Source organism: Canis lupus, chromosome 16 (assembly GCF_048164855.1).
Source record: "Canis lupus baileyi chromosome 16, mCanLup2.hap1, whole genome shotgun sequence".
Taxonomy (NCBI): domain Eukaryota; kingdom Metazoa; phylum Chordata; class Mammalia; order Carnivora; family Canidae; genus Canis; species Canis lupus.
In genome coordinates, this window is record NC_132853.1 from 47393233 (window position 1) to 47420043 (window position 26811).

Consider the following 26811-nt stretch of genomic DNA (forward strand, 5'->3'; position numbering starts at 1 on the left):
AGGAAACTAAAGCACAAAAAAGTTACTTACCCACAGTTACAAGGTAAGTAACAGAGGCAGGATTCAAATCCAAACAGTATAACCCAGTTCATGCCCTCAGCCATGACACCGACTCTAGACCCACAATGGAGGCTCCAATGCTGTTCAAAGAATAGAAACTCAAACCCAAACACTTCCAAAGGCATCCAATGTGAATGTAAAGTATCACCATTTTAACTCTGAAAACAGTCTTACTAATTTCCTACATAATTCTGCTTTATAAAAGTATACGTATTTTGACTATGTTAGAGATTACCATTTAAGAGAAAGCAAGAAAATCCTCACAAACCTAAGCCAGTCATCTCCTTTGGTTAAGCAAAAGTCCTAGGTGTCCCTAAGACTGAGGAGTATTTTAATTAGCATCACCCTTCCATAAAATGATAACATTTGCACCTTCCACAAAAGTCAACTTTATGAGAACATTTCTATCACTAAGTTAGCTTTCACTACTTTTATAGAAAAGAAACATTTTAAAATCTATCCCGAAGATAGATTTAGATCTTAGTACAATCCAAAGGAAAAAATGATAAAGCTGATCAAAATTAAACATTTTTACTCTTTGAAAGACACTGTTAAAGGAATGAAAAAAATGCTAAAGATGAAGAGAAAAGTATTTGCAAATCACATATCTGAAAAAGGATCTATGTATATCTGGATATACAAAGAACTCTCAAATGTCAATAATAAGAAAACAACTGGGGTGGGGGAGATGGGTAACTGGGTGATGTACATTAAGGAGGGCACATGATGTAATGAGCACTGGTTATTTTGTAAGACTGATGAATCCTGACCTCTGCCTCTGAAACCAATAATACATTGTATGTTAATTAATTGGATTTAAATAAAAAATTTTTTTAAATTTTAAGTTGGGTAAGGATTTCCAAAAACACTCCACAAAGAGGATATAATGATGGCAAATTAGCACATGAAAAGATGTTCAATGGCTTTAATCATCAGAGAAATGCAAATTAAAACCATGATTAGATACTACATACTTATTAGAATGGCTACATTACAAATATTGATAATATCAGTGGTGTGAAATAACCAGAACTCTCATACATTGCTAATAGGAATATAAAATAGTACAGCCGCTCCAGAAAAAGGGTTGACAGTTTCTTAAAAAGTTAAACATATACTCACTATATGACCCAGCAATCCCCCTCTGCCCACAGACAGCTACCCTGGAGAAATGAAAACGTAGGTTCACACACAAATCTGTACACAGATGTTTGTAGCAGCTCTATTCATAACTGCTAAAAATTGAAAACAATCCAAATGTCCTTTAATGAACTACTCAGTAATAAAAAAATAAATTTGCAAAATATGGAATATCTTAGATGAATGTTATTGTTTTTTTTAAATTTTTATTTATTTATGATAGTCACAGAGAGAGAGAGAGAGGCAGAGACACAGGCAGAAGGAGAAGCAGGCTCCATGTACCGGGAGCCCGACGTGGGATTCGATCCCGGGTCTCCAGGATCGCGCCCTGGGCCAAAGGCAGGCGCTAAACCGCTGCGCCACCCAGGGATCCCTTAGATGAATGTTAAAGAGTAAAAGTGCCCAGTCTTAAAAGCTTAATATTGCTATGATTCCATTCGTATTACATTCCAAAAAGCCAAAACTATAGGGATAGAAAAAGATCAGTGGTTGCTGGGGTTAGGGGATGGGGATGGTAACTATTCAAGGAGAGCAGGAAGGAGTTTTTCGGGGTGGCGATACTATGTATTCTAACTGTGTTGATGGCTGCACAAACTATACATGTATCAAATTGGAAAAAATTTTCTTACCAAAAGAAAAAAGCCACTTTTACTCTATGATAATTTAAGAATAAAATTTTTAAATTACTTTTAAAATGTGAGTCATAGGACACCTGGGTGGCTCAGTTGGTTAAGTGTCTGCCTTTGGCTCAGGTCAAGATTCCAGGACCATGGGGTGGAGCCCCATATGGGGCTTCCTGCTCAGTGGAAACCTGCTTCTCCCTCACCCTCTGCCATCCCCACCCCCACCCCCTGCTTGTGCTGTTTCTCTGTCAAATAAATAAATAAAATATTTTAAAAATAAAATAAATATGAATCACAATGTCACAACACAGGTTTTAAAAACTGGGAAGAAATAGATACAAAAAGATAAGTGTGTTGTTGTTTTAATATTTTATTTATTCATGAGAGACACAGAAGAGAGGCAGAGACACAGAGAGGGAGAAGCAGGGTCCCTGCAGGGAACTGGATGTAGAACTCGATCCCAGGACCCCGGGATCACAACCTGAGCCAAAGGCAGACGCTCAACCACTGAGCCACCCAGGCGCCCCACTGTGTATTGTTAATAAATAGAAAACCTATACATTTCCCTTCCCATGTATGTACGCTTTAGAGGCAAAAATGGAGTCTCAGAAAGAATGTCTCCAAAGAGAGCAATCATTGAGTTCACTTGGCACAAAATATAGGATACTTCTGAAGAATTCCATCATCGCTAGGTAATTTGTCCAGGACTAAAAGTAAATACTGGAAGAAAAATGAAATCAATAGTGCACTACAAAGGTGGTAGGTAGACAGGCCTGGACTAAGACATTTTCAGTAACAGATGGTAAAAAAGAAAGGAGATTTGTAAAAGCATCGTTCTTTTCCCACTGTGGATTTCTTTCTATAACAGTATGAGAATAACCACCAGACCACCATGAAATCAAGTCATAAAATGTATTTTATTGTTAAAAAAAAAAAAAGTGTTATCTTCCTTAAATTAACTTTTCTGGTTAATAATATAAAATTCCTCCGTTATTTCAAAAGAGCTAAAGCTTATTTGATTAAGACAGACTTCAAAGAACAAAAATAAACTGTGATCAATCAGCAGCAGCCAATAGTAGTAAATAAAATTTCTTCAATCTAAATTGAAGATGATTTCTATATCTCTGACTTATACATTTGTTTCCATCAGAAATGAAAAAATTATTTTCCTCATAATTAACTTGAATGGAATGAAATCACACTGCATTTGTCAAGATTTTAGAAGACTGATGAGTTATGCTGAACATTACTACTATCCACTCTGACAGAAATCACTAACAGCCACAATCGGGTCTTGACTAGACCCCAAGTTGTCCTTAATTATTAAGCTATATAAACAATAAAACCATAGGAAAACTTAAAAGACCCATACAATAAAATACATAAGTTTCTTTTTTTTTTCTTTTTAAGATTTAATTTATTCATGAGAGACACAGAGAGAAAGAGAGAGAGGCAGAGACACAGGCAGTGGGAGAAGCAGGCTCCATGCAGGGAGCCTGATGTGGGACTCAATCCCGGGTCTCCAGGATCAGGCCCTGGGCTGAAGGCAGGCGCTAAACCGCTGAGCCAGCCAGGGGTTTCCCCCATAAGTTTCCTTACATAACTAACAAAACAAAAATTTAAACAAAGGAAGAATTGCTGAAAAAAAAATTAAAGATTCACTTTTTTTACAAAGTCAGTAATTTAGCTTTAATCTGCCTCATGCATTATTTTCCCTGTGGAAACTATTATTCCCAAAACAAGACCCTACTAGGAAGTAAATGTATTGTGAAAAAAGAAGAAAAGCCAGATTGATACATTATTAAAATAACCCACATGACCTAGCCCAGTGGGGTAAGAAAAGCATATCAGAGTATGCCCCCTTCTCCAGACTAAGCACAGCTGTGAGGAGACAGTGACGCTGGTAGACGTGTGTCATGCTTCCTCAGGAAGGCAGAAAGTTAAGAACTATTACTTGAGAGGTGGCATGGTGGTTCTGAAACACCTATAAAATAATGTCCAGGCTCACCACTAGATATCCAGGCCACCCACAGCCTGGCTACAGCCTAACTTTCCTACCACTCCCCAAGGACAGGCTTCTGAGTCTCTTGATAATGCCCTTTCCACTGCCTGAATGTCCTTTCCCTCCTCTCTCTGAACCTAACTCCTATTCAGCTTTAAATGAATCCTTCCAGACTTCCATAAGATGCTCTCACATCCCCTCCCCAAACCAGTACTACTTCCTATAGAATGATCTAGCCTCTTAATCATCTATTATTTTGAATTAAATATATAAGATGCCTTATCTGGGGGCCTCTAGGGGCTCAGTCAGTTACACCTCTGCCTTCAGCTCAGGTCATGGTCTCAGCCCTGCCCTGCATCAGGCTCCCTGCTCAGCAGGGAGTCTGCCTCTCCCTCTCTCTCTAACCCCCTCCCCTAATTCGTGCTCTCTCTCCCTCAAACAAATAAAAAAATTTTTTAACAAATAAAATCTTAAAAAAAAAAAGATCCTTTATCTGCCCAACACAACCATCTTATAAATAGGGGTCATATTTTATATCCTTTATATCCCCAAGACAACCATTCAGTTCACTAAAGCCATTCAATAAATACTTTAATTGAATTTCCCAAAGAGATGGCCTAAAATAACCTGAATGCCAAGCATTCCAAGAACTGTCCTGTACCAAATTCAGTACTCATTAGAATTCCATGTCATAAAGAGGAATGTTGTGTTATCTTTAAATTTATCTGCTTTTATCCAAAACTGGAATCTGTGATGGTTCTATGGGATACACAGGCAAAATATTCTGCAAAGTGAAGAAAGTTCTATTCATTGTACTGTGTTTTATATTCGCCCAGACTTGCATTTTTCTCTAAAACTCTTATAAAAATCTCTGAGCATGCAAGAAGCATTAGAAGAGAGACTAAGCCTATTGAGAAGAAAATTAGAAAACTAGAAACTAAGATCATCAATCATATTCCATCTTGAATAATCCCTTTCATAAAGAGGTAAATTCTCCTAAATTCCAAAATGAATGGAATTCAATATAGTAAAGTGTAAAATGCTTTAAATACATAAAAGAAATACCCAAATGGACTTCTTACCCTCTGTAGTAACTAAAATGATAAAGGCAAAAAAAAACTAAATTTAACAAGTTATGTCAACAGCTAAAATTAAAGGGTTCTTTTTTTTCCCATCTTAGTTTGACTTTTCCTGACCCGTATTTTAGAACTGTCAGCAATTCAGGAGACAGGCTGCTTTCAATAATTCCAAATTATTTCTTGAAAAGTTTGAGCTTCCTCCCAAATCATTTAACATGTCTACTAATCAATAAAAATATGTATATTTAAAAACCCATATTTATGAAGCAATCAAATTACATTAAAAGACTGACTTTCTAGAAAAGGTAGCTGCTTGCCAAGAAAATTATATTACTAAAAAAAATTTTCTATTCTTTGCATTTCTTCATTTTCCCTTTTGGATTATCTGTGGAGACTTGTATACACATCATAATCCCAAACAGTTAAGCTTTTTATATAAAACATAAATCAATTTTTAAAAAGCCAACTGCATAATTAAAACAAAATGGTACTACTACCACCACCATCCCTCTTAAAAGCTGTCTTTAATTTACCAACAGTCTATGTTTTAAAACAATATTTTCAAATCAGTCTTTGAAACTCAATACAGTTTCCTACTTTCATTTGATAAGTAAAAACAAGTAGATTATACAATGACACGGTATATAATCTTATTTTGTAAAACATATATACATATTAAATATATTATATAAAAAGCCAAGATAGGAAACAAAATATTAAAAGTATCTCCCTCCCCAAAACCTGTACCAGGTTTGTAACTCCAGTCTGACCATGAGGAAAACATCAGACAAACCCAAACTGAGGGGTACTCTATGAAATACCTGATCGGGGTGCCTGGGTGACTAAGTCCATTAAGTATCCAACTCTTGCTTTCCGCTTGGGTCCCGATCTCAGGGGCTTGGGTCCCGATCTCAGGGGCTTGGGTCCTGATCTCAGGGTTGTGAGATGGAGACCCGCGACAGGTCTACTTGGGACTCGCTCTTTTCTGCTTCCTCTGCCCTTCCCCACCGTACACTAGCACACTCTGTCTAAAATAAATAGATCTTTAAATAAATGACTACCTGACCAAGACTCTTCAAAATTATCACAAAAACAATAAAATTCTGAAAAATTGTCATGGCTCAGGAAACAGGAAAACTACATTCAACATGGATCCTGGATAGATCTTTCAACAGAAAAGGCTTTATTAGAAACACTAGGGAAATTCAAATAAAACCTGGGTATTAGTTACCACTAATGTTCCAATGATGGTTTCCTAGATTTGACAAACATACCATAGAAGTGTAAGGTATTAACAATGGAGGAGCCTCTTCTTGGGAAAATTTTGACTTGCAAAAGAGGAGCAACAGGTATGGTGTCTGTGAATTAGAATATTTACCCTGATTTTAGATAAGCTGCATAGATAAATCTCTGTTCAAGTATAAACTAAAAACAACAACAACAACAACAACAAAACCAACGAGGGAAACTGGATGAAGAATACAGGAGAACTCTAGCCTACATTTACAACTCTTCTGTAAATCTAAAATGATTCCAAAATTAAAAGTTTATTTTAAAAAGTGGATACCTCTGAGTGGTGGGTTATGGATTTTTTTTTAATTCACGACATTTTTCTTTTTTTTTTTTAAGGTTTTATTTATTTATTCGTGAGCGACACAGAGAGAGGCAGAGACACAGGCAGAGGGAGAAGCAGGCTCCACACAGGGAGCCTGATGTGGGACTCGATCCCGGGATTCCAGGAACATGCCCTAAGCCAAAGGCAGGCACTAAACCGGTGAGCCACCCAGGCATCCCTTTTTTTTTTTTAAATCTATATTTCTTTATTCATGAGAGACAGAGAGAGAGAGTCAGAGACATAGGAAGAGGGAGAAGCAGGCGCCTCACAGGAAGCCCAATGTGAGACTCGATCCCGGATCCGGGGATTATGCCCTGAGCGGAAGGCAGATGCACAACCGCTGAGCCACCTAGGTGTCCCTCATCTGCATTTTTCAACAAGCAACATGCTTCACTGTCATGGAAGGCATCTATGCTTACCACTGACCACTGTATCACCGACACTATACCATGCTTCATTGTCATAAAAAACAAAAAGGGGTGGGAACTATTCTAGATCTTAAAAAAACTAAAGAGAGGTGCCTGCGTGGCTCAGTCAATAGAGCATGCAATTCCTCATCTCTAGCTCCATGTTGGGTGTAGAGATTACTTAAAAAAAAAAAAAATCGGGATCCCTGGGTGGCGCAGCGGTTTGGCGCCTGCCTTTGGCCCGGGGCACGATCCTGGAGACCCGGGATCGAATCCCACGTCGGGCTCCCGGTGCATGGAGCCTGCTTCTCCCTCTGCCTGTGTCTCTGCCTCTCTCTCTCTCTCTGTGACTATCATAAATAAATAAAAATTAAAAAAATTAAAAAAAAAAATCACAAGGAGCAGAAAATACATTTACTATACTGTAAAAACCCCATGTAAGAGTGGACCTACACAATTCAAATCTGTATTAATGAAGTACCAATCCGGGCAGCCCAGGTGGCCCAGCGGTTTAGTGCCGCCTTAGGCCCAGGGCGTGATCCTGGAGAACCAGGATGGAGTCCCACGTCGAGCTCCCTGCATGGAGCCTGCTTCTCCCTCTGCCTGTGTCTCTGCTTCTCTCTCTCCTCTCTGTGTATTCTCATGAGTAAATGAATAAAATCTTAAAAAAAAAAAAAAATTAAGTACCAATCCAATATGTCTGCCACTTACTTTCAACTGGCCCTGAATAAAAACTATATATATTTTTTTTTAAAGATTTTATTTATTTATTCATAGAGACACAGAGAGGCAGAGACACAGGCAGAGGGAGAAGCAGCCTCCACACAGGGAGCCCGATGTGGGACTCGATCCCAGGTCTCCAGGATCAGACCCCAGGCTGCAGGCGGTGCTAAACCACTGCGCCACCGGGGCTGCCCGAAAAAAACCTATTTAGACAGAGAAAGCAAATTTTGGCAAATGCTAACAAAAGAGTAGTGTTGATTATACTAGTCTTTCAACTATCCTATATGCAGAAACATTTTCATAATATAATTATCTTTTAGATTTTATTTATTTATTCATAAGAGACAGAGACAGGGGCAGAGATACACAGGCAGAGGGAGAAGCAGGCTCCCTGTGGGGAGCTCAAAGCAGGACTCGATCCCAGGACTCCAGGATCATGACCCGAGCCCAAAGCAGACACTCAACCACTGAGCCACCCAAGCATCCCTCATAACATAAATTAAACAAATGGTTTTCTTTAACTTAAGTAAGTGGTTTGAGGGGTGACTGCATGGCTCAGTAGGTTAAGCGGCTGCCTTTGGCTCAAGTCATGATCCCAGGGTCTTAGCATAGATTCCCACATCAGGCTCCCTGCAGAGCAGGAGAGCCTGCTTCTGCTTCTGCCTCTCTCTCATGAATAAATAAATAAAATCTTTAAAAAAAAATAAAAAATAAAAAATAAATCTTTTGTGAAAAGTGCTTTGAAACTCAAACTAATCCAGGGGTGCCTGGTAGCTGGGTCAGTTAAGCATCCAACTCTTGGGTTTCACCCAACATTGGGTGTTGGATGTGGAGCCTGCTTGGAGATTCTCTCCCTCTACAGCCCTCTCCTTCCCTACCCCACTAGCACAGGTGCTCTCTCTCTCAAAAAAAAAAAAAAGCCCAGAAAATAACAAGTGTTGGTGATGATGTGGAGAAACAGGAAGCTTTGTACATTACTAGTGGGACAAAGAATGGGGCTACTACTATGAAAAACAGTATGGTGGTTGTTCAAAAATTGAACATAGAATTATCACAGGATCTAGCAATTCCATTTCTGGGTTAATATCTAAGAGAACCAAAAGCAGGGACTCAAACAAATATTTGTATACTCATGTTCATAGCAGCATTATTCACAATAGCCAAAAGGAAGAAGAAACCCAAATGTCGGGACACCTGGGTGGCTCAGCAGTTGGGCGTCTGACTTCCGCTCAGGTCGTGATCCCGAGATCCAGGATCAAGCACAGCATCAGGCTCCCTGTGAAGAGCCTGCTTCTCCCTCTGCCTAGGTCTCTGCCTCTCTCTCTGTCTGTGTCTCTCATGAATAAAAAAGAAGAAAAGAAAGAAAAGAAAAAAGAAAAGAAAGAGAAAGAAAGGAGAGAGAGAGAGAGAGAGAGAGAAAGAAAGAAAGAAAGAAAGAAAGAAAGAAAGAAAGAAAGAAAGAAAGAAACGAAAGGCAAGTGTCTATCAACTGATGAATGGATTAAAAATGTGGTATTTACAGGGATCCCTGGGTGGCGCAGCAGTTTGGCGCCTGCCTTTGGCCCAGGGCGCGATCCTGGAGACCCGGGATCGAATCCCACATCAGGCTCCCGGTGCATGGAGCCTGCTTCTCCCTCTGCCTGTGTCTCTGCCTCTCTCTCTCTCTCTCTCTCTCTCTCTCTGTGACTATCATAAATAAATAAAAATTTAAAAAAAAAATGTGGTATTTACATATAGTGGCATATTATTTAGCCTTAAAAAGGAAGGAAAAGCTGACATATGCTACATCGGTCGGTGAACCTTGAAAACATTATGCTAAGTAAAAAGAGCCAGACACAAAAAAGACAATATATGATTGCACTTATATGAGGGATCTAGAATAGAGAAATTCATAGAGACAGAAAGAATGCTGGTTGCCAGGGGCTGGGGGGGGGGCAGAAATGGAGAGTTGTTTCATGGGTACAGAGTTTCAGTCTAGGGCAATTGAAGAGTTTTGGAGATGAATGGCGGGGGTAGTCCCACAACAATGAGAATGTACCTACTGTCACTGAACTGTAGAGCAAAAAACGGTAATTTTATGTTCTGCTTATTTAACCAAAATTTCTAGAAAAAACAAGTACACAAGCCTTGATGCCATTCTTATAAGCAGTAAAGCCCATGCCCTAATCCAGAGGCAAACTTAAGGATCTTTTGTTGCCCATTTCCCAGTGTGCCCTATCCCTGAAGGACTAAGAGCTTGCAGAGCCAGAGCCAGAGCCAAAGGTAGGAAGCTAGTCCCACTAAATAAATTTAGAAAAGCCAAAGCAGGGCTAAACCCAGAGTAGGTGGCAAGAGGCAGGCTAGGGAAGAGAAGGCAAAAGCAGAAAGCAGGGACTCTCTCAGGACGTGGGCAGCTGATGAGACTGGTCAGGCTAGCACAATGGAGAGAGCAGGGAAATAACAGAGTAGGAGAGACCAGAGAAGGGAATTCCCCCAGGGTAAGGAAAGGGAGGGGAAGTGGAGGAAAAGGTAAAAGAGAATTATAAGGTGGTTCATTCAAGAAGAGAGTCTGCCTAAGTGTCAGCCGAAAAATGACTTCCTTCCATTGAGGCAACCATGTGTATCCAAAGAAACCAAGAAAGCTGATGAAGCCAACAAAAAGTTAGGAGGAAAAATAGTTTTCTACCAAAGACTACCATATCGCCATCTCCAAAACACTAATGCCATTTTTTTGGTTGGTTTTTGTTTTGTTTTTACAAGAAGAAAACACATTTGTTTAGGAGTAATTTCAGTGTGGGCCTACCTTTTTTATTTGTATCAGACACTAGTATGCTACAGTGAGTTTGTCTACGGGATAAGGATTAAGAGTAGAGGGGATCCCTGGGTGGCGCAGCGGTTTAGCGCCTGCCTTTGGCCCAGGGCGCGATCCTAGAGACCCGGGATCGAATCCCACGTCGGGCTCCTGGTGCATGGAGCCTGCTTCTCCCTCTGCCTATGTCTCTGCCTCTCTCTCTCTCTGTGACTATCATAAATAAATAAAAATTTTTTAAAAATTTAAAAAAAAAAAAAAAAGGATTAAGAGTAGATAGACAGGCTTGAAACCAGATCTGCCTGAATTTCGATCCTGGCATTGCAACTTGAGACAATCCACCTAAAAATTTGCCTCCATCTCCAAATCTGTAAAATATGGATAATAACAGTACCTTGCAGGACTCTCACAAGAATTAATAGGTTAAACTATAGCAGTACTCACAACAGTGCCTGGCCCACTGGTATAGAAGGATTAGCTCACTATTACCCTCCAGATCTAGAATATGAGCTCCATGGGAGCTGGGATTCTGTTTATTTTGTTCACTGTTGGAGCCCCTAGGTTCCTAACGTAAGTATGGTTGCTGAAAAATAAAACTTAGTAGAGTAAGATAAACTTTTTGCCAGCAACACAGAATCCCAAAGTTGAATAGCACTACCTTTTTGTTATTTCTGACAACTAAAATCTGCATTATAGTTTAGCCTCAAAGTTTAGAGTTCACAGAGGGATTTTACATATCTTGTCTCAAGTGAATCTGCAAAGCTATTATTTATCTCCATCAGAGACAAACTAAGACTCCAAAAGACTTAAGTGATTTGCTCAAAAACACGAAGTCTGAGGCAGAACAGGATTCTGGAAGTTAATCCTACTTCTCTTCCTTCTAGACCACACCCAGAGAGCTCAGAACAAACCCTACTGAACTGTTCAAATTCTCCCTATCTGCACATGCACCCAGCATAACCAACACTGTTCATCTTCCCATTTGCTTTAAAGCAAAGGATAAGGTGGGGGGAGGGGTCTGGAAGGCTCTATCCGTAAAGTGGCTGCCTTGGGGTTGGGGGTCATGATCCTGCAGTCCTGGGATTGAGCCCCATTTCAGGCTCCCAAGCAGGGAGCCTGCTTCTCCCTCTGCCTCTACTGATTCCCCTGCTTGTATGCATGTGCTCTCTCTCAATCTTTAAAAAAAATAATAAAGTTACTAATGGGGAGGTAAGAAACAGAAGACACCACAGAAACAACTGAACAACTGCTCAGGTTGGAAAATGGGTACAATGGAACTGACTATACTCTTTTACTACTTTCTGTATGTTTGAAAGATTCCATAATAAAAAAATTTTTGATTAAAAAATAAAGTCCTGAGGCACTGGGGTGGCTCAGTGGTTAAGTAAGTATCTGCCTTTGGCTCAGAGTGTGATCCCTGGGTCCTGGGATGGAGCCCTGTGTCAGGTTCCCTGTTCAGTGTAGAACCTGCTTCTCCCTCTGCCCTCTCCCAAATATGTATGCTATATATTGTATATAAAATAATATATAAACATATATATAAAATGAAATCCTCATTCCCCACAATAAACTCCATTCTTCCAGCTTTCCACTGAGCATACATGGGTGTGAGGAAAACCCCCCAGACGAGACCAATCAGCACTCCACAGTGTGAGGCTAGGAGAACACTGGGCTGGGAATCAGGAAGCTTCATCCATGCTTGGCTTTACTGAATGTCAGACCTCACTGGTTCCTCTAGTACCTCTGGCCCCCAAACTTCCTCCTCTGCTCCTTTGAGATTAAAATTCTGATTTCAGGTTTCTACTAGCTCCCTGAATTCAACCAACAAAACCAAATTCATCCTGCCTCTATTCCAAACCCCTAAGACTTGTTCTTCCTCCTGATTTCCCTATTCCTGATGCCTATTCTGCCGACCATCCAAGCACAAAAATCTCAACATCACCTCTGACTTGAGACGGGAAACTGACTGTTCCCTTCTCCTCCTACCTAATCAGTCACCTCTCTGTTCAACCTCCAAAATAGCTCCTGAATCCACTGCCTCCTTTCCATCCCCAAGGCCATCGATTCAATTCAGGCCCCTATCATCCCTCACGTGGACTATTACCATGAATGCAACTAAAAGTCCCTCTCTCTGTTTCTCCTCTCTGCCAATCCATCCTAATCATCCTTGGTCTATCATTTAACACCCTCCCCCCCAAAGCCCAGTCCTGACCTCAGTAGCCTCATGTTCCACTATGTTCCTTTATGTCCCCCACGGTCCAAGTGGTGTGGACATGCAGTTTCCTGACGTCCACCTCATTCCCAACAATACTCCTCTGCCTCTGCTCAAGCTTTTCTTCCCTCCAGAATGCCCTCTTCTTTCCATTGCTTCTCATCCTGATGGTGGTGCCATTTAAGTATCACTTCTTCAGCTGAACTGTTCCTTGATATCCCCAAGGGGGCAGTATCACCCCCTCTACTTAACCACTAAGCACCTTGGCTGAACTCTGCTGAACTCTTTTATAGCACCTATCAAACTCCTATTAGTCCTTTCATTTTCTGGTGCCCCTATTCTCCCTACTAGATAATTCATTCCTTGTCAGGAGGAAATAGGTTTTATTCATCTTCGTATTCCTCAAAACAGAATTATCAAAGACTGTGCAAAGGCACAGTGGTATGCCATGAATGAGTTGAAGACGTTCTCAGACAGGGATCCCCTCAGCCCTCCAACCAGCCACAAAGGGATTTTTTCAGCAGCCTGAGTCCCCATTGGTCAAGTTTCAGGCATTCTCAAGTAGCTGCCTCCTTCAAATAGGTAGACACCACCATGATGACTTGGAAGCACTCAGAGGACACAAGGTGGCACACTGTACACCGTGGATGCTCAATAAACATTTGCTGCATTGAATCTCAGAATAATCCTATTTCCCTTCAAGCACTATCTCCAAGATCACTTATCTAGACCTCTTTGAACAGCTTCACGGAATGTGTTCTGGCTATCTTTTTATTAATCACCGGTTTATTAGCTGGTTATACTTGCCTTACCATCCAAAGCTCACATCAATACTGTATAGCATAAAATAGCACAGGATGTGCACAAACAATTCACCATGAAGAGACTCGAAGAGTAAAATTCAACATTATAGAAGAAATGCAAATGCTACTTTACACTACTAAATGAGCAAAAACTTTTAAGGAAAAAATGTATTTCTGTCCAGCTATGGTAAAACAGGTATATCCATGTAACTGTTAGTAGTACAAACTGGTACAACATTCTTGAAAAATCATATGGCAAAATATACAAAAAGCCATAAAAACATTCATTTAACCCAATACACTCAGAAATGTATCCCAGAAATATAATTAGTCAAAAAATAATATTAATAATATCTACGTTAATGTAGGATAAAGTATTAAGTCAGAGGCACCTGGTTATCAGTCAGTTAAACATCTACCTTGGGGCTCAGGTCATGATCTCAGGTCCTGGGACTGAGCCCCGAGAGGGAGCCTGCTTCTCCCTCTCCTTTGCCCCTATTCATACTCTCTTGCCATCTCTCTCTCAAATAAATAAATAAAATCTTTTAAAAATAAATAAATAAAGTATTAAGTGAAAACCGGGGAGCAATATAAATACCTAATATTAAAAGATTTAGGAAAATTATGGGAGCATATATCGACAAAATATTTTGTAGCCTTCCAAAATGTAAGTATATAGGTGCACACCTGGGTGGCTCAGTTGATTAAGCATCTGACTCTTCATTTCAGCTCATGTCATGATCTCAGGGTTGTGAGACCAAGCCCTAGGTCAGGCTCCACGATCAGTGGGAAGTCTGCTTCTCTCCCTCTTCCTCTGCACCTCCTCTCACTCACATGGAAGCATACAGTCTCTCTCTCAAATAAATAAATCTTTTTTAAAAATGTAAGCATGTAAATTAAAATTGTGACATGTATAACATGGAAATGTTCCATGATCTAGTAAGTATAAAAATTTCAAATTATATGTACCATAATTAAACATGAGTCAAATATACATATATGCATATAGTTACATATAAATATGCATAAACTTACACACAAAAATATATATTTTAATTGAACACCAAAACAAACGTCAACTATTTTAAGGTAATAATCTAAATATTTAACAATTCTTTTTAAAGATTTCAATTATTTATTTAACAGAGAGAGAGCACAAGCAAGGGGAGCAGCAGACGGAAAGGGAGAAGTAGGCTCCCTACTAAGCAGGGAACCCAATGGGAGGCTCCATCCCAGGACCCTGAAATCATGACCGGAGCTAAAGGCAGACACTTAACCAACTGAGCCATTCAGGCACCTCAACGATTTATTTAATATCCATTCTCCTGAACTTAAAAAAAAGAAATTCCACCATACCAAGGAAACAGAGGGGTTCCAGGATACAAGCTTGATACAGCCTCAAGAAGAGGTCCACCCCTCCCTTCCACTGCTCATTCTAGCCTTATCTGAGAACGCTCATGAATTTCCTTACCACAATGACCTCTCTGACACCCCCAGACCCCAACTTTCCAAGGACCAACAAATCACCTCAACTGTTTTGAACCCCCGAATCATGCAAAACAAACATAAACTCAAAAACAAAAAATGCCTACAACTGTGTTGTTAATTTAGCAATCAGCAAATAGCCAAGCCCAAATTCAATTATAAACTCTGAAAGTATATAGTACTGTCTGTCACACTAAAGTTTCTGGGATTCTCAAAGCCAACTTGCTGACTCAGTAGCAGACAGTATCACAGTTAAAAAGCAGCACAGAATCATGGACAAATCAAAGAACTAAGGGCCAGGAGACCAAGGTACAGTTAAATGGAAAAAGTTATTTTAACCACAAAGAACAAAAAACTAAAAACTCCAGCTTAAAGCAGATGGGTGAAAAGAAGCTGGCAATGTCTTATAAATCTCACCCAGCCAGAGTCCATAAGGGGGGATGGCAAGTCATTTTATTAACAGATGAAGCTTTCTTGAGCTGGTGAGGTCTAACAAAAGACTAGTATTGAAAATATATCAAAACATAATTTTTGCACTGATGCCCCACAAGGGTAATATTAAGGCTTCTAATTGTTTTTTCTGTAGTATCACCATCATCTAAGTTTAATAATGAAAGACCAAGTTACAATAATGGACCCAAAAAATCAGTTATTGTGAATCAGAAGTAATAAAGACTAAATTGCCTTTCTTAGCAGGGCAATTCAGCAAAAGATAAATAATTTGAAGGACTAATAAATATAACCATCAGGAAAAAAGTTTAACCTTTTGTTTCTATTACTACATTCTCACTATTTAGATGCTTAAAAATGCAGATATATATATATATATATATACACACAATGATTCATGACAATACATACACAGCAGAAACCAGGAAAAACTAACTATTCAGTACTTAACCAAGTTCATCAGAGCACAGAGTGATTACCACTCCAGAATGTTGACACAAAAACTGAAGGGCCTCTCAAACTCCAATCATATGCAGATAGGATGAGCCCCTGTGTGGTTACTCATTCAGAACATGAGTGGAAGATTAACCTACCCTCACTTCTCTTCAAACAAACTCTGACAACGGTGGAAGCAGTTTCTTCAGAGGATGTGCATCATCATCCAGTCTGTTCCAGAAGTAGCCAATTCAGTGGGATCCGCATTGTCAGATTTCCACTATCTCACTACTGCCCAACCTTACTCCACCCGGCCCCACCTTATTCTTCCTGGACAGACTCGCCCTCTAGATTAAGCCTCTCTTTGTCGCCTTCTCAGGCATTACCAAGTTCTTGTTTTCTAAATAAAGCTCTCCTAAACCTTACTCACCTGCAGTTCACTGCACTGGGGATCACCCAAATAGCCCATCAGAGCTCTTTATAATTTCTGAAAGAAAGAAAAGGAAGCTTTTAAATACATAGTAGAAAACACCTTTGCTGATGTATCAGTTGTGAAGCATTTGTATCCAGTATTCACAGAATATGGTCTTTTGGTCCACAGTATTTCAGTAAAATGTAGCATAACCAACGAGGACCCAAAGTTCTGAGATAAGAGAACAAAGATAAAAGTTTGGTTTATTGTTGCTATCACTTAGCTGTGTGACCTTGGGCAAGTCACTTGAATTCTGCAGGCCTAAATTTCCTCATCTGGAAAATAAGACAGACTAGACAGAAGTACAGCTGAGCACATTACAAGCATAGGCTCTCCAAGACAGAACACCAGCACCACAACTTACCTGTCTTATGACATTTGTTAGCTAGTTGACATTTGGCCTAAATTTCCTCCTCTGCAAAATGGAAATAACAACTAACTGGGGGTTGTTATGAGAATTAAAGGACAGAAAGTGAGTTATAAAAAGCCTATAGTAATCATACTGTGCAGTTTATCATAAAATTCTACAGATGGTAATTACCACCATTACCTCCAACCCCTAAGGTTATATGAATTTAATTCACAAGTATTTATTTCCTTAAAAGATCAACAAATCAAAACTGTACCAACCTGACAGTGGAATTAACTCAGTGTTTCACTAACAATTCAATTATAGTTATCTTAAACTGATGGTTTATTACTTAACATCACAGGAAACCGGAGGAGAATAGTCAGTGTATAACACCTAAACCAGTTTAGTGTCCATGCCTTCCTTGACTTCTCCCTCCACTTTCACTACTACTAGTGTACCTCAGCAACAGAGAGGTCTTCCGAAAGCCAAATGACACCAACTGTTTTCCACAGTCAGCTCATGGGAACAGAACTAAAGATGGAGGAAGGGGAACAAATTCTTTTTTTTTTTTTTAATCTTTTTTACTGTATGTACTTAAGTACCATTCAATTTTGTTTACTATAGCATGCATCAGTTTTTGCATAAAAACAATTGTTTAGGGACGCCTGGGTGGCTAAGTGGTTCAGTGTCAGCCTTCGGCTCAGGGCGTGATCCCAAGATCCAGGATGGAGTCCCACATCCGGCACCTTGCAAGGAGCCTGCTTCTCCCTCTGCCTTTGTCTCTGCCTCTCTCTCTCTCTCTCTCTCTCTCTCTGTCTCTCATGAATAAATAAATAAAATCTTAAAAAAACACACACACACACAATTGTTTAAAACCGTATTAGTTATACATATTGCCTAGTGCCAGGAAGCTCGCCTTATGGGAATATTTTCACCACAAGGAGAATTTCCACAGAAGAAAGCAAAAAGGCAAATTCAGATGTGCTGAGAACACCTAAAAAAATGGCACAGAAATAACAAAAATCACAAACATTCACACTTCATAATGGTTCACTCAAAAAATATGCCATGCATTCTTTGAAGATCTAATGATGAATCAGGGGGTTTTTGGTTCAAAAGCAAGATGAACATACAACTCTGGTTTTACCAAACAACTTCCTGCTCTTAGAGAAAATGACCCAGTACAATTTATACAAGTAAACAAGTTGGTAGTGTGCTGAAGAACTTTCAATTTATTTTAGACAATTTATAGCTTTTAAAAATTATATATTCTTCTGTATTTAAAACATATAAAAAATCTTCATGTTACATCTACAATATTATTTTTAAAAGAGGAATATTAACTCTATTAAATTCAGGATTACTCAAAAGTATTATCCCAGCAACTCCTGAAGTGACAAACCACTATGTTTTATGTTGCTTCTAGCCAATGCTACATAAATCCTGACTACACCCATCAATTTAAATGAACTGTAAGCTGCTGTGGCCACATTCTCCACACATAACCTAGTTCTTTCCCAGAAAACATTTCAAAGTATTACTTAGAAATCAAATTATATCTGAATGTACACTCATCTAAGTTTATGAAGATAAACAAACATAATAATTTGCTTATAATTTTTAAGTAGCAAAATAATAATAATAATAATTTTTAAGTAGCTCCTCACCCTATCTTGTTTATCAACAAGTTGATAAACTTGGCCCAAAATTTTCTATGCATTTAAAACAGCAGACAAAGGACATTATTTCTTGTGCTGAGCCTGTATTTTGGATCTTAAATAGAGTGTGACAATTATACAATGACTTGTATTTAATATTAATACCAAGCCTACTTCTTAAACAGGGAATAAAAAGAATGCATGTATAAGATATTGTCTACTTATTTGTAGGTCCCTCTGCAATATTCTTAGCCTTTCATGAATATGCTGTTTATTTTTAAACTACATAAGGCCCTCTGCAAGTAGGAATGATCTCTCCTATTGTGTTGGCATCACTCCCTTCCCCAGTAAAAAACAAACTGGACAGTCCATAAATGTATACAGACTTTACAACACAGACTGAATATTTTTGATATTAGAAAATGAAAAATCTTGCTAACAGGGGCAAAAATCAAGTTTACTACCTGATGAAGAAGTACTTAATGACTCTCCAAAACTACAGCCTCCCCTAAAAATAATGTCCTAAGCTTCTCAGTTTTTAGATAGACTAAAAAAGCTATGTCTTTATTCAGCTACAAGACAGTGTCCTCTACTTAGCTCCAAACTTTAATATTACGGTATTTCCTATTTTAGAATACTTTGTTAACAACTTGTTTAATAGCCAGCTACTAACTTTGCTTTGAAGTGACTACTAACACTTCACATGGTCTACGTGTGTGAAAATTGTGGAAAATGTCTTGACACAATTCAGGCCAAACAACACTAGTCACAAGAGATTACCAATTTCTAAATATTCAATTTTTAAAGGTTTTTTTCTTGTAGTAGTCTCTACATCTAACATGGGCCTTGAACTCACAATCCAAAGAATCTCAATCTTATGGTCTTCCAACTGAGCCAGCCACATGCCCCTAAATATTCCATTTTTAGACTCCATAGGCTAACAAACATCTCCATAGGCTAAGAAGCAGATTACTTGCTCCTTTCCACAAAGTAATCTGTAAAGTCAAATAAATAAATAAAAAGAAAAGGTTCTGATTGGAAGGTCTAAGGCATGAATATGCCTCCATCTGTAAGCTGAAAATAAATAAATTTTAAAATCCATATTTGCTCTGCCAAGAATAAAAATAAAAATATATGTAATACACACAAGCACGGAGTTTCAAACATAAGCAAATGTGATGTATGCACTTACAAAAGGATCTTGATTTACGTCCACCTTCCTCTCCCAAGTTTTGTTTTGTTTTGTTTTGTTTGTAAGGCAAAATGTCAACAGAATGCCTCAATCTGGAAAAAAAAAATAAAGAACAGCTTATTCTTCTTAAACAGATGTTGTGATAGACAGGAAAAGTTTGTGAGAGGATTTCAAAATCCAAAGGCTATCCATATGTGTTGGGAAAACACACACACACACACACACACACACAAATCTGCAGTGACCCTAATAACTTTACATTTTCTCAATAAACCATCAAAAATATTTTTAAAATTGAGAAAATTGTTTGTGAAAAATGTAAAATTAGCAAACTTCTTTCCTCCTCATTATAAAATACTGTTCACTAACACTTTATCAATAATGCCCTTTAAATCCAAAGCAGAGCAGTTAAAGCAGCACTTCCAACACACACACCATGTGGCCAGAAAATAATGACAAACCATTTTTATCCCTAATAAAACAAAACTCAACATTATTGTTTTTATTTCAAAATAACTATGGGAGAGACAAGTACTATTCCATTATTCAGAAAAGGCGTGACCAATGCCTAAAATAAATTTTTCCAATGGAAGGGGTGCTCTTGACAAGGGTCCCATTAACTGTGGACACACAAAATCCACATAAACAATCACTAACACTCAATGTAGAGTACGTGATGGACACCAATATACATAAGAAATTAAGACATCCAATTAAAGTTACACAAGGAAATTTACATATAATTGCTCCTGGTGAAGATACTGATCAAGGATAACTGCAAATAACGTCTGGCTCTGGATAAGCTCCACTATGGTTGATGTGTTGCAACAACTTAAAAGTTGGGTACATTTGACACATTATTCCTCTCTAAAGGGAGCCCTGCCTGCATACCCATTTGATCAATTGAGATATTTGGAAAATAAAGATAGTCTCATCAAATTACTTAGCCTCACCCTTAAGTGTTGATTAAAATGAAGGGGAAAAGGTAAATCATTCTTAACTGCAGTCTCACCTTACACATCTCACCAGCACTGTAGTTCTTTAGTGATCAATTACTTCATCCAATTCCTGAGGCAAACAGAAAAGTAAAATGTGTCTGTACAACACCAATAATAGACATGACCCGCAAATACTTTATCAGCCTCAAGTGAGAAGGCTGCTAAACTTCAAATGGAACGAGTTACCAAAAGGCTACAGTATGCAGTTCTGCAAATTATCGTTTTGCTTTAAAACAAAAACATCTCCTTTCTGTGTGCTGTAAGAATAGATTATAAAATGTTAAGATCCAAAAACGTAAAAAAAAAAAAAAAAAAAAAAAAAAAAGCCATGTCTTTCAGCACTGAGTGATCTTACTTTCAAAAAAAGAAGAAGAAGAAGAAAGAAAGGAAAGAAAGAAAGGACAAGAATCCTCATTAATATAAGTTAAAGAGAGGGCAAAATTAAGAACAAACCAGCCGGGACAACTTCTCCTCCCCCTCCCCCCCACACACACCCCCATCCACTGTCCCTAGAGTTATACACATCATATTAACGATTTGCCTGAAAAGTCTAAGTCGTGAGGGAGAAGCAATAACAATTTCGAGTTTCAAACCAAACCCGAGGATCCCAATCCAAGAAGAACCCTAAGCCCCTGGCTCCCAGCCCCGTCTGAAGGATCCTCGGTGAAGGAGAGGGTGCAGAGAGCTCAAATAATCTGGGGCTAGAGGAACCAAAGTTCCCTAAATAAAACTGCAGTCCCTTAGCCCTAGAGAAGGGGAGTCTTAAAACAATCTCCCAGAAAAGATAGTCTGTTTTTATTTTTGTTGATGTGCTCGTGGGCCAATGAGAATTTCCGAGGAGGGGGCGGAGAAACCGGGGGGCGGGGGGGGGGGGTGAAGCTCAGGCAACAGCCCCCAGGCGGGGGAGGGAGGGGGCGCAGCCCTGACCCACTTCTGCCGCCGCCCCCCCCGCCGCCAGCCCGAGCCCCGAGGGGGCGATCCCGCGGGGCGTGGGAGGCCCGCACGCTCCCCACCCGCAGCCGTGACCCGGAGGAGGGGAGCGTGCAAGGCGGCTCGACCCCCCCCCCAGCACACACACACACTCACACACACCCGAGTGCCCGCGGCGGGGGAAACCTCCCGCAGACTCCCGGCCCGGGTGTGCGAAGCCCCCCTCCACCGCCCGGGCCCCGGGCGCCGCGGCCCCCAGCGGAGGGGAAGGGGACCGAGGAGGGGAAGAAGCTGTAAACAGCCCCAGCGTCCGGGCCTCGCCTCGAAGAGCCCCGCTTCCCAGGCCCCGCCGCGGGCCGCCTGCGTCCCCAGCCCGTCCGAGGGCCGGCCCTCCCGGGGCCCCGGGGACTGCAGGGGAGTCGGGTCTCCTCCCCGGAGGGCTCCGGCGGCTCGCGGAGCGGTCCCGGCAGCGGAGAAGGGGGAAGTCAGGACTTACCTGTCATTACTTTCTACGCCATCTTGGATCCACTTGTCAACGTCCCCACAAAGCATTATGGGTAAGAAAGAGCCTTTAAAGTGACTCCCCCCCTCGGCCCCCGACTCCCGCCTCCCGCCGCCGGCGCCGCCCCTCCGGCCGCACCTCCCGCCCGGAAAGTTGCCCCGGCGGGCGGGCCGGCCCGGGCGCCTGCTGCCGGGCCCCCTCCCCTCCTCCGGGCTGTTTGCATTTAAAATCCACCCCCATTTTCAAAATGTGGCTTTGGGTTTTCCTCTTGGCTCCGGCCCTAGGGTTCCCTTCCCCCAGCCCTCGCCTCCACGCCTGTTCCCTTTGCCCCGCCGCCCTCCTGCCCTGGCAGACACCCCACGTCTGCATTTAATCAGCCCGAGGTTTCCCTGCTGCTGGCAGCGCGGGGAGCTGCTCATTGATTTATTTATGCGCATTTCTGCGTCTGTTACTGCTCGGGATCCTCGGTGCCCGGTGGCGGGCTTCGGCGGCCGTCTCCGTGCCCCGGGGCAGCCGGGGGTCGCCGGCCGGGCCCGGGAGCGGGCACCCCGCAGCCCCGCAGCCCCGCAGCCCCGCAGCCCCGCCGCCGCCGCGGGCCGAGAGGTGCCTCCGTCCCGACACTGCGTTCCGGGGGCCGTCGGGCTCCAGAGCCTGGGCGGACACTGTCCCCGAGCCCCCCGGCGACAAGGCGCGTTCGGGGGCTGGGGGAGAAGTAACCGCGAGACGCAACTTTCCCCGTCTGCTCCCTGTCCCGCTGTCTCCTCCCCTCGGCCGGTAACGTGACCCGAGACCCTCGAGTGGGGACCCCTCCCCCAGGAATGTGGCTCCGGGCGCTGCCGAGCCCACCCGGTCGCATTCCAGGCGGAGTGCGGACTGGGACTTCCCGGGGCAGGTAACTCGGGGGCGCGGGCTTGCGGGGTCCGGCGGGGACGGGGGCGCGCCCCGGGGCTCCGGGAGGCTGGCGACGCCCCTCGGCGGAGGAGGCGGTCCGGGGCTGCGGGGACCGTGCGCCCACCCGGGGCCACCTGCCGGATCCCAGGGTGGAGGCGATCCCCGGAGGCCGGGCGAGGTCCCGGGAGTTCGGGGGCGGGGGCGGGGGTGGGGGTGGGGGGATGCTCGGAGTGGCCACGCGGCAACGGGGTGCGCTGTAAGTGGGGGGCGCAGAGATGCGGGGCGAGCAACCCCGAAACCCACGCACGCCGCCCTGGCCCGAGCTCCCGCCCGCCGGCTCTTTGCAGGGCGCCCCCCGCCCCCCGCTTCCGTGGCGCCGGGCGAGCAGCGCACTCGGGGATCCCACGCCCCCAGGAGCCGCGGCGTCAGTCCCCCAGCTCTCTCTTCCCAGGGACGCTGGTACTCGACGTTCAGACTTTGGGGGGCCTGCTGTGGTTGCTTATTTTTTTTTTTTTTTTTTTTTTTTCCTTCCTCCAAGCAAGCTTTTACGAAGAGACGTCCAAGGGAAAATCCTCTAGGACACCAGTGCTTGCGAAACCCTCTGTTCGGCACTAAATGCGGTTGAAGGGCTCAGAAATTTGAAGAATGCGCGGGCATGAAACCCCCTCCGCGAGGAGCGCCTAGGGCCTGAGTCCGTCCTAGGGTTTTGCTCCCCTCCAGACCCGAAGACCAGCTTCTCTCTCGCTGCCTTTCTCTCCAGGAACCTGGATGGTTGCTGACGTGAGCCCTGCCCCCAGGGAGCAAAAAAAATAAAAAATAAAAAATCCACCAGGCAATTGTCCCGGGCCAGATGAGTAGAGTGAGGTGTAGACTCATTAAGGGATTGGCCCGGGGTCAGCCGTGAGGGAGGGAACGAGGTAATGAGTCACTCCAGGGCCCCAAACGAGGCGTGCTGGGGAGGGACCTCCCCTGAGTCACCCGCCTTTCAACCGAGTTTAAAACTGAAGCCTGGAGCCAGTTAGCTGTTCCAGCACAAGCAGCCACGCAGGACCTGTGGCCGAGGGGGTGGGGGCTCAGAGGACCCCCCCCCTGCTGCTGCCCTCTGAAAAATGGATTGCCCTCCCATCTGAAGAAGGCTGCAAAGTCTCGTTTTCGCAGGGTATCCTAATTGCTCCTTTTCCAGTTCTCCTAGTGCACTTAGACACTCCCATCACTTATTTAAGGGTTGCTTTGTTTTTGCATGGCACTTTAGATGAGGTCTGAGTTGTCTATAAGTAAACACTGAATGGGGGAGGGGGTGTACAAGGATTGTGCCTCCTAGAAGCTTCCTTAGTAAGTACCACTTGTTGCCTTGCATAGCCCTTGACCCAGAGAAGTGCACACTTTATCTCTGACTGCTGGTCCAGTCATCTACTCCAGGGTACGTCCTGGTCCGAGACACCACCTGTTTGCTGAGCTAGATGGCCTCCTCACTCTTTACCCTGCCTCCACTCTGCCTTCTATTACATTCTCCATCTGACCAACCCTGTGGCATCCCTAAAATGTTAACACCGGAGTCCTCTCTGCTTAACCCCATCAAAGGTGGCCCCATCACTATTGGAATAAAATCTAAATTTCCTCACTGTGACCTACAATCTCTGGTGTGAGGTGGGTACTGCCTCCCTCCCTCCCCACGATCTGGCACACTGGCCTTTTCTTCTTCTGTCACGCCCCAGACTTCCATCCAGTGAAAACCTGGTTGCCCCACATCTCATGACCATCATCTTTCAGCTCTCAACACAAATGTCACCTCCTCCAAGAGGACTTTCCTGATCCTCTTGATCAAAAGAGGTCACTCACTATTCCCTTACCCTATTAGAAATGATCATATTTGTCTACTATGTGCCCCCATCCCGTTAGAGTATAAGCTCCACAAGGACACAGGCCTCATCCAGGTTTTTCACTCAATGCCTAGACTGTGGCCTGGCACATAGATACACGCTCAGCAAAATATTTGTTGAATGAATGACTACACATTTTTTTTTTAAGATTTTATTTTCTTTCTTTTTTTTAAGTAATCTCTGCCCCCAACATGGGGTTCAAACTCACAACCCCAAGATCAAGAGATGCATGCTCTACCAACTGAGCCAGCTAGGTGCCCCAATGACCATACATTTATCAGATTAGGGCAGTAGTGATGCAAAAGAGTGCTGGAGCATGGAACGAGGGACTGGGCCCCTCCATCTCTTCAGGCCATTCTGACCACACACAGTTAGAGACAGGCAAATAGGAATGGAATGGGGGAAAACAGGCTCTTGGGCCAATATTAATGGTACTCCACTGTGACTCTGATCTGATAAACACACTGTTCCATGTAAGTCCCCAACCACTACCCCACCTTTTCCTCCTCATCCCTCTTACTGGCCAACCCTTCTTTTCAACCCCAAAACTCTGTCCTTAGATCTCTCTTCTTCAGCAACACTCCCCTGACCAGCCTGTCCCCAATCTCTCAGTCTTAAGACTTTAAATCCCATCTTTATCCCGAAGTAGGACTTCAGACCTATAGCTCAAGTCCAGAACTTTCTCCTAAGCTTCAGACTCTTAGCCTCCCCACTTGGATCTCTCATAGTCATCTCACCCCATAAATACACCCCACCACAGTCTTCCCTGGCTCCATTTTTGACAACTCCATCCTTGAAATTTGCTCAGGCCACAGTCCCTCCTTTCTCTCAAACTCCACCTTCAATCCATCTGTAAATCCTGCCTAGCCTTCAAAATGTATAGTGAATCCAACCATTTCTCATCACCACACCATCATTGCTACTCTGGTCCAGTCCACTGTCCTCTTCTCTCCTTTCCTGCCTTCCAGTGTATTCTCAAGGTAGCTGCCACAACTGCTCTAGATAAAATACAGATCAAATCTTCTCTCTCCTCTGCACACGACCCTCTGATTTCCACTGCTCTCATTCAGAAAAGAAACCAGAGTCCAGCACAATCTGCCTCCTCTCGTTTCTTTGACCTAATTCTCCACCTCTCTCACCCTTGTTCTGCCTTAGCCTTGATGGCCTCCTTTTAAAGTTTCTCCTCCTCCAGTAATACATCCACATGGCTCATTCCCTTACCTCCTTCAAGGCTTTGCTCACCCCAGTGAGTCTGCTTCTTACCATCCTGCTTCAAATTTCAGTATTCCTCAAACACATACTCTTTCTTTCCTTGCTTTTCTTCCATGGCATTTATTACCTGTTCACATAGTAGGAAATTTGCTTATTCAGTTTTTTGTCTGTGTCACTCCATGTGAGGTGCCAGCTTGCTGATCACCAAAGATGTCTGTTTGCTGCTGAGAACCACATTTCCTAGCCATGTTCTTGAAGCTGGCTGGGCTGCGGCCTTGTGACTAGTTCTTGCAGATGGACTCAGAGCAAAAGTAGGACTGTGGAAATCTGCTTGATCAAAAATACATGCACCATGGGGGCACCTGACTCAGTCAGTTAAATGTCCGACTTTTGGTTTTGGCTCAGCTCATGATCTCAGGGTCATTGGACTGAGCACCACATCGGGCTCCATGCTGAGTGTGGAGCGTGCTTAAGATTCTCTCTCTCTCTCTCTCTCTCTCTCTCTCTCCCTCACCTGCTCTTGCTCACTTGCACTTTCGCTCACTCCATTTAAAAAACAAAGCAACAATGAAAAAAAAAAACATACATCAGACACTAAGCTGAGCAGACAATAGACCTTTATAACAGTAATCCACTGACAACTTTGGGATTTGCTGTAGCAAATCTAGCATCCTAATGACTACACCTTGGTTACTACAGCCCACTAGCATGCGCATTCAGTGAAGGCAAGGATTTACATCTGTTTTGTTCATTTATTGTCTATCCTTACTGCCCACAACAGAACCTAGCTTACAGTAAATACTTAATAACTACTTGTTGAGTGAAGGACTGAATTCCCTTTTCCACAACCAATCATGAGTATGTGAATGGTTTCCAAAGAAAGGATAATGGGAAAGACATTT

General features: G+C 42.5%; 1 protein-coding gene and 1 long non-coding RNA gene across 6 annotated transcripts in view; one reads left to right on the forward strand and one right to left on the reverse strand.

The window, feature by feature from the left end:
• The window catches only part of HELZ (helicase with zinc finger), a 162611-nt gene extending 140599 nt beyond the window's left edge, over positions 1 to 22012 (reverse strand). For 2 of the 5 annotated variants that reach the window (XM_072781087.1, XM_072781083.1), the window contains exons 1-4: positions 21921 to 22012; positions 20509 to 20564; positions 19497 to 19588; positions 16253 to 16309 (exon numbers count right to left, since the gene is read on the reverse strand). The gene's annotated coding sequence lies outside the window, so the exon portion shown is untranslated. Of the gene's footprint in view, positions 1 to 1182; positions 1224 to 6178; positions 6263 to 15980; positions 16089 to 16252; positions 16310 to 19496; positions 19589 to 20508; positions 20565 to 21920 lie in introns of those variants that run through there. The other 3 variants (XM_072781084.1, XM_072781085.1, XM_072781086.1) reach the window with 3 other exon arrangements.
• A 476-nt stretch (positions 22013 to 22488) lies between these two features.
• LOC140606953 (uncharacterized) lies at positions 22489 to 26496 on the forward strand. Its single transcript, XR_012009166.1, has 2 exons — positions 22489 to 22818; positions 23356 to 26496. It is a non-coding gene; the product is annotated as an uncharacterized lncRNA (long non-coding RNA).
• The last annotated feature ends 315 nt before the right edge of the window (positions 26497 to 26811 follow it).